The sequence below is a fragment of the Scyliorhinus canicula genome, chromosome 1 (genome assembly GCF_902713615.1).
Source record: "Scyliorhinus canicula chromosome 1, sScyCan1.1, whole genome shotgun sequence".
NCBI lineage: Eukaryota > Metazoa > Chordata > Chondrichthyes > Carcharhiniformes > Scyliorhinidae > Scyliorhinus > Scyliorhinus canicula.
The window spans coordinates 248,698,114-248,707,123 of NC_052146.1; positions in this window are offsets into that span (position 1 = coordinate 248,698,114).

Sequence of the window (9,010 nt, forward strand, 5' to 3'; positions counted from 1 at the left end):
CCTTAAATGCGTGATGGGTAAAATGCAGGATGCCGTGGAACAAATAGCCGCCGCCAGAGTCTTGACTGTTAGGATCTACGAGCATGCAGCGGCCGATGAGGTGCTGCAGTAGGATTTAGAAATGCAGCAACAAGTTTTCCTAGATGAGGGGCCGTGACTGCGGCTTGGACCGATAGTTTATCATGAAATGATAAAAGGAGGGAATGAGGAAATGAATAAATGAATGTGATAAAATTAGGCACTAGGACCCTGAGGGCACTGTGGTAACAGACAGAACAAAGGAAAGCAGAAGTTTCATGGCTCGCGGGGGATGGTAACCTCGTGGTCAGAAGGAATCAAAGATGCTGGGGTTACAATGCAAAGTGACCAATTAGGATATAGGGCCAGGTCAGGAGGTGTATAGAATGACCAATGGGAAGCTTATATGTGAATCTTACTGTGATTTTGAATATATCAGCAGAAGCTTCTTTGTATTCTGTCTCTCTTTATTCTGGGCTCTCAGAAGACAGTGTGTGTGTCCTGAGGTCCTATGGATTAAGTCAGCCTTGCAAGTTGGTTATTATTAAATGATATGATACCTGCAAATCCATCTCAGATTTTATTGAATCTAGACTGACAGCAAATTAACCAGGAATCCACAGAATCAATCCTGAGAGATAGGATTAACTGTCACATAGAAAGGCATGGACTAGTCAGGGAGAGTCGGCATGGATTTGGTAAAGGAAGGTCTTGCCTCACAACTTTGAATTTTTTGAGGAAGTGACAAGAAGAGTTGATGAAGGTAGTGCAGTGGATGTTGTGCACATGGATTTTAGCAATGCATGTAACCAAGTCCCACATGGTTGATTGGACAAGAAAGTGAAAGCCCATGGGATACAGGGCAGTGTGGTGAACTGGATAAACAGTTGGCTTAGCAACAGGAAACAAAGGGTAATGGTCGATGGCTGCCCTTGCACTTGGAAAGTTGTTTCAAGTGGTGTTCGAAAGGGCTTGGTGTTGGGACCATTACTGTTTGTGTTATATATTAACGATTTGTACGTGAACATGGGGAGCACAATTGGGAAATTTGTAGACAACACAGATTGGCCAAATGGTGGACAGTGTTAATGATAGCTACAGTCTCCAGAATGATACAGAAAGATTGGTGGAGTGGACAATAAGGTGGCAGATAGAATTTAACACAGAGAAGTGCGAGGTTATGCATTTAGGGGGGTCAAACAGTTATAGGGAGTACACAATAAATGGGAATATACTAAGAGTGGTAGATGAAGTGAGAGATCTTCGCGTACAAGTACACAGGTCCCTGAAGACAAGGTTGTTAAAGCAGATTGAATTCTCTTCTTCATTGGCAGAGGTATAGAATATAAAAGTACAGATATAATATTGGAATTGTATAAGACATTGGTGAGGCCACAGATGGAATACTGTGTACAGTTTTGGTCACCACATTACAAGAAGGATCTAATTGCTCTAGAGAGAGTGCAGAGGAGGTTTACTAGAATGTTGCCAGGACTAGAAAAGTGTAGCTACGAGGAGAGATTAGTTTGGTTGGGGCTATTTTCCTTGAAACAAAGAAAGGTGAGGGGTGGCTTAATTGAGGTGTACAAAATGAGGAGGGGAAGAGATAGATTGGACAGGATAAAGTTGTTTCCCTTGGCGGAGAATTTTTGAACCAGAGGACATAGATTCAAGATAAGAGGCAGAAGGTGTAAAGGGATCATGAGGAAAAACATTTTTACGCAGAGGGTAGCGGAATTCGCTGCCTCAGTTAGTAGTGTAGACTGAGACCCTGAATTCTTTTAATAGGTACCTGAGGGTGGCACGGTGTCGCAGTGGTTAGCACTGCTGCCTACAGCGCTGAGGACCGGGTTCGATCCCAGCCCTGGGTCACTGCCCATGTAGAGTTTGCACATTCTCCCCGTGTCTGCGTTGGTTTCACCCCCACAACCCAAATATGTGTGTGGTAAGTGGATTGGCCATGCTAAATTGGCCCTTAATTGGAAACAAATAATTGGGTACTCTCAAATTTTTTTAAAATGAATGAAAAAGGTACCTGGACTTGCACCTTAAGCGCTGTAAACTACAGGGCTATGGAACGGGTGCAAGAAGGTGGGATTAGAAAGGGCGCCTGGGTGTCCTTGGGCTTGCATGGACAATATGGGCCTAATGGCCTCCTTCTGTGCTGTAACTTTTCTATGATTCAATTATTCTAATATTCCATTTGTCTGCCTAATCACGTGCTGTACTTCCATGCTGACCTATTGTGATTTTGTGAATCTTCCTTGCATCAGTTACTCAAATAAGTTTATAAAAATTCTTGCACAGTGTGTAAACATGAAAGGTTAGCATTTGTTGACCATTTCTAATTGGCCTGGAGAGGTGTTGGTGAGTAGCCGTCCATCTGGTGTCGGTACACTCAGGTCTACTGGAAATGGAGTTCCAGGTTTTTTGACCCAGAGACAGTGAAGAAACTGAAAAAATATTCCCAAGTCAGATGGTGTGTGACTTGGAATGAAACTTCTTTGAATTAAATAGTTTTAGTGTACTTTATCTATGTACAATGTGCATGTGTTAAATATTTAGCACACTGCTTCCACCCAGTGGCAGTTGTGAATGCAATGTAAATTCTTGTCTACATTATGTAAGATGATAATAACAAAAATCTATATAAAGTTACACTGAAATACTTCAAGAACAACACATAAAAAGTCGGGAACAATGGTTGAAAAGAAACTTCTAAAACATAAAAACATATTCCATTGATAAAAGCAGATTAATGTGATACTCATTTTCAAAATGGGTGACAAAACTCATGCACAACTATAGACCCATTGATCTGACGAATATCCTGCTATAGAATTTATGTCATTGAAGGAAATCATTAAGTACACCTTATCTGTGCCACTCATTGCTACAGCAACCTGAAGCTAATCCCACCGCTGTCTCTTTTTAGCCTTTTGCCTTTCTCAGTTTAAAATATTCGTTCACTTTTTCCTTAAAATTCTTAGAAATAATGATCTCTGCCTTAATCACTCCCTGTGGCAAAAAAAACCTGTTTTGAAAGGAATTTCCAATTTCTCACCTCATTCTGTTGGTGATCATTTGAATTGGTGACCGCTGCTCATTGACTCTCCAACTAAAGACACCAAGTTTTCCCTTTTCAGCTACAAAATCCCTTTTTAATTTTAGAACCTCTATTACATCTCTATTAAGCACTTTGTAACACCCTGAGGTTGTGAAAGGTGGTATATAAATGCAACTCTTCCTTTTTTTTCTTTCCTTTTAAATTTCATTATGGCCTTCTCCATTGAAAATAATCCAAGTAGGGCAGCACGGTGGCGCAGTGGTTAGCACTGCTGCCTACAGCACTAAGGACCCGGGTTTGATCCCGGCCCCGGGTCACTGCGTGGAGTTTGCACATTCTCCCCGAGTCTGCGTGGGTTTCACCCTCACAACCCAAAGATGTGCAGGTTAGGTGGATTGGCCACACTAAATTGCCCCTTAATTGGAAAAACATTATTGGGTACTCTACATTTTTTTTAAAGAAAATAACCCGAGTATATACAGAAACATAACTCCCCTCATAACTCATAACTCATACACACATAGAAACACAACTCCCCTTATAACTAAAGTTGCCATTCTTGGCATCATACTGGTGAATCTACACCATATGTGCTCGATGTATCTAATGCCTTAAATATAAGGTGGCGAAAACTGCACACAGTACTCAAAGTTTTGATCTAAGCACTCCCCTATGTAAACTTGCCTTCATTTCTTTAGACATGAATCTATTGCCCTATTTTTGAAACTTAAAATATTATTGGTGTTCTTTAATTACCTTACCACCCTTCTCTCATATTGTTAACAAATTTTCTATTTGTTGTTTTTAATCTTTGTGTTTAACCATATCTTTCACCGTGTTTCATGGGAACAGAGAAGCAGGAGTACACCACTGGACTCCTTGAGTGTGAGTGAGATTGGATTATGGTTGATGTATGCATCAATGTCATTTACATGCTTACATTAACACTGCAATGAAGTTACCGTGAAAAATCCCCAGTCGCCACAATCCGGCGCCTGTTCAGGTACACGGAGGGAGAATTCAGAATGCCGAAGTGACCGAACAGGATGTCTTTTGGGACTTGTGGGACGCAACCGGACAACCCGGGGGAAACCCACGCAGACACAGGGAGAACGTGCAGACTCCGCACAGTGACCAAAGCCGGGAATCGAACTGGGACCCTGGCGCTGTGAAGCAACAGTGCTAACCACTGTGCTACCATGTCACCCTTAAGACTTCTTTATATAAAATTATATTTGTTGTATTGTGTTGTGATATGCCTTCAATTCACAGTGAGGCAGAGAGAGCAAGTGAACAGTAGGCTTTATTAGTCATGAACTTGCCTAGCCAGACTGAGTAGTACAGATGAATGCCGCCCACAAGAGGCCGGCTTATATATGGCCCCAGTGTGGGCGGAGCCAGAGGCGGAGCCATACCGGGGTTACAGTACAGTACCTGGAAGCAGTTCATATCACCACTTTCAGGTCACAGGTTGCAGGTTATGGTATCATGCATACATTATGGTGAATACATTCACCACATGTTGCATTTGGTAGTGCTGTGATATCCTTTAAGTATATACTCTAGATTTTCGCTCTTCCTCCCAAAATGCTGTACTGAAGATTTATTTTTTTACAAAGTAAATTTAGAGTACCTGATAGATCTGTACTTTGTTCAATATATCTTATGTGTCACCGCACTATAGATATTACTCGGCAGAAATTTAAAACAGCTTCATGCGTGTTTGTGAAGTAAATCCAATCTTTATTCAGTCAGTATTGCAGATGTTCTTATCAAGTCAGTCTGCCTGCAAATACAGAGTTTTTAAAAGTTTGTTTTGTCCAAGCAAGTACAGATGAAATACAGTTAAATTCAATACAAATTACAGTTCTTGATGTTTTCTTCAAGTTAAAATACACGATACAGAGAAGTTGAAAATAACAAAATAGCTTCTTCAGAGCAAAGCGCAGGAAATAGTTAAAGACAGGAAATAAAGATGATTCCAGAATAATTTTCTCATAATCGGCACCTATTTTTAAGGTGCTTGCTATTGCTAATGTTCTGTCCCCTTTCTGTCTGTGATTGGGTCATAATAATCATAGTTCATTTTATTCGACAGAAATGACTGTCTATCAAATTTTCAGCATGGAGTGACTGCATCATTATATTCCCAACACTCTTATCAGTTCTCATGGCCACTGAATTAGATGCATATAGTAATAATTATGTAACGAATGTGTGTGTCTGGAGTTTTAATCTGATAATTCTCAGGGTATTCAGCAGTTTTCACTGCCTCTCTGTTTGAACCGCGTGACCTTAGCGAAGCCATTTTGAGCCTAAATCACTTTTGATTTTGAAGCATTTCTTCCTTATAAGCTTATTATATATTAAAACTAGATTTCTATAAGTACCCAATTATTTTTTTTCCAATTAAGGAGCAATTTAGCATGGCCAATCCACCTACCCTTTTTTGGTTGTGGGGGTGAGACCTACGCAGACACGGGGAGAATGTGCAAACTCCAGTTGGTATAATTTCCCAAGCCCAGGCCAGATGGTGGGGGGTGAATGTAATGCGACATGAATCCAAGGTCCCGGTTGAGGCCGTACTCACGTGTGCGCAACTTTGCTATAATTTCTGCTCAGCGATTCTGCATTGTCGCACTTCCTGAAGGCCGCCTTGGAGAACGCTTACCCAAAGATCAGAGGCTGAATGCCCTTGACTGTTGCCCTTGCATGAAGCCGCCTCCATGCGCTCCCATGCCGACCCCTCCCCCACCACCCACTTCCCGATCATGGCTATATTCGCCGCCTGGTAATAGTTACTGAAATTTGGGGAATTGGTGGCCTTTTAACAGCAGTTTCCCTGGCGTAAAAGACCACCATTTGCACGACAGCGTGGGGACTTAGTCTCCAAAACAGAGAATCCAGCCCCTTATCTGAGGAAGGATGTTCTTGCTATGGAGAGAATGCAGCAAAGTTTTACCAGGCTGATTCCTGGGATGGCGGGACTGTCAAATGAAGAGAGACTAAGGTGGTTAGGATTATATTTATTAGAGTTTAGAAGAATGAGAGGGGATCTCATAGAAACCTATAAAATTTTAATATAATTAAACAGGATAGATTTCGAAAAAATGCCCAATGATGAGGGAGTGCAGAACTAGGGATCATAGTTTAAGGATAAGGGCTAAACCTTTTAGGACTGAGGTGAGGAGAAATTTCTTCACCCAGAGAGTGGTGACTCTGAGAAATTCACTACCACAGAAAGTAGTTGAGGTGAAAAGGTTGTGTAATTTCAATAAGGAATTAGAGATGGCCCTTGGGGCTAAGGGGAGCAAGGGATATGGGGGGAAGGCGGGATTAGGGTATTGAACTGGATAATCAGCCATGATCATAATGAATAGCGGAGCAGGCTTGAAGGGCTGAATGGCCTCCTCCTGCTTCTATTTTCTATCTATGTTTCTATATAATATGCTGCCCTATGGAACATAAGAACATTAGTGGCCCCTCAAGCTTGCTAGATCATGGCTGATCTGATCTCAGCCTCAACATCACTTTCCTCCTTGTTCCCCGTAACTCTTCATTCCCTTGGGCTTCCGGTGTGCACCATGGAGTAAGTGGTCACACACAAGGCAGCACCTGCCCAAAGTTACAGAAAAGAGCTCTTTTTTAAGCAATACGGGGTGGAATTTTGATGAAAAGGTGTAGGTGATTGTTGGAGGAGTACTTTCCCCCAGGAATGGTATGTTTCTTGGTTACCAGACCCACAGAAACAGTGAAAGATTTGGCTGAAGCTACAGCAAAGACAAAAGCCTCTTCCAGCATGCAGGTGGGGGAAGGGCGAGCTTAAAGGCCTCAAGCTGACTTGAGGGCCTTTATGAAAGCTGAATTCCAGCAGCAGAGGGAACAACTGTGAAAAGATCTCACAAAGGCCATTGAAGAAGCGGTGACGGCTGACTTCCGAATGACGGCGGGCGGGAGGCAGCCGCGCGTTGGAGGGCTCCCATTCGGGAACAGCATTGTCGGGGATTGACGCCCGGTCATAGGGGCAGCGAAGGCGGTGAAGGGCAGGAGAACGGACAGGGAAGGAATATGTCGAGGTCCAGTAAGAAAACGGCTGTAAAAACAGCGGAAAGTTCGTTGGGGAGTAGAAAGGTCACCGTGGGGTCACCAAGGAAAATGGAGACTGGAGCATCAGCGGAGGCCGCATTGCTTACGGCTGAAGAAATAACTAAGGTAATGGCTGAGGAATTCGAAAAGCAGTTTACAAAATACATGGAGACAATGAGGAAGGAGATGAGGGAGGTTTTGAGTGTACTGGTGGAGGAGGCGATTTCCCCGGTGACGACGGTGGTGGTGAGTGCAGTGGCGGAGGTGCGGGAGAAAGGGGAGGAGCTGAAAGAAGTGGAGGAGACATTATTGCAGCATGGTGTGGTGAATGATATACCTCGTAATTCACACTGTATTGCCTTACATGTATTGTGTCCTTGTGGGCTCTGTATACGAGCCATTGCGCGGCTCTGCCCATAGGGAGAGATGAGGAGTTTGTACTGGGCTCCACCCTTGGCTCCGCCCATGGCTCTGCCCATGGCTCCTCCCACTAACCGGAAGTAGAAAGCACTGCAGTCGTAAGCCTGCGTTCAGTTCCTCTGGTCGCAGGCTGGCTTAGTTGTAAGACTATTAAAACCACTGTTTACTTCCAATCACTTGTCTTGTGTATTGAAGATCTCATCAATTTAATAGTCTGAGAAAACTTGAAGAAAACTACTATGGAATCAGCCCTCAAACCTGACCGACTAGAACTCGACCGGCAGGCTGCAGAGGCGAAATAAATCTTTCTACACTGGCTCAGATGTTTCAAGGCCTACCTGGCTGAATCAAGCACTTCAGAAACTACGGAGGAGCAGAAACTCAGCCTACTGCACGCAAGGGTGAGCCATCGTATCTCGACACAACTTAACTGTACTATCTCGTATACGGAGACTCTGGCCACGCTCGATCGAATGTACGTGCGGCCCATCAACGAGGTCAACGCGCGACACATTTTTACGACCCGCCGCCAGCGCCCCGCGGAGTCGCTGGACGAATTCCTGCGCGATTTAAAAGCCCTAGCTCGGGACTGCAATTATCAAGCTGTATCAGCCGCCCAGCATATGGAGCTCGCTGTCTGAGATGTATACGTGGCAGGGCTCAGGTCCAACTATGTGCGCCAACGGTTGCTTGAGAGAGGGGCCTAGAACTTGGAGGACACTGTAGAGTTAGTTACAACCATGGAGGTCTTGTTCCGCAGCCTCACCTCGTTCCCCGCGGACCAAGCGACCCCATCATGGGCCCCCGACCAGCGACTGCCCCAGGCCTGCGCCGCGCAGCCACCCACCCACAATGCAGCTCCAGCGTGCCATTTATGTGGGCAGCCCCAACACCCACGGCAGCACTGACCGGCCCGCAACGCGACCTGCAGCAGCTGCGGTCGCAAAGGACACTATGCCCGGGTATGCCTAGCGAAGAAGACTCCTACTCGAAACTCTCCCGCAGTCCAGAGCACTCGCTTCCCAAACTTGCAGGCCCGCAGGCCCCGTAATGCTGCAGCCTGTATGCCGACTCCACCCCCACCCGACTTGTGCGACTCATGGGGGCCGCCATCTTGGCAATCCTCCTCCATGCGGCCGGACATGTGCAGCTCATGGGGGCCGCCATCTTGGGCTCCATCCTCGTCTCTGAACCTCATCTCGACGACTACGACCTCAGCAGACAGTCACTCCAGCACAGCTGATCGAGCCGCCGACTACCCGCAACTCAGCGCGGTCACGTTGGACCAGTCGCGTCTGAAACACCTCTGGAACTCTATGATGACCGTTAAAATCAACGGGTGCCTTTTCTGGACTTCCTGGCGGAAAGGTAGGGAAATAGGCCGATAGCAGCAGCAACCCGGGGGGGGGGGGGGGGGGG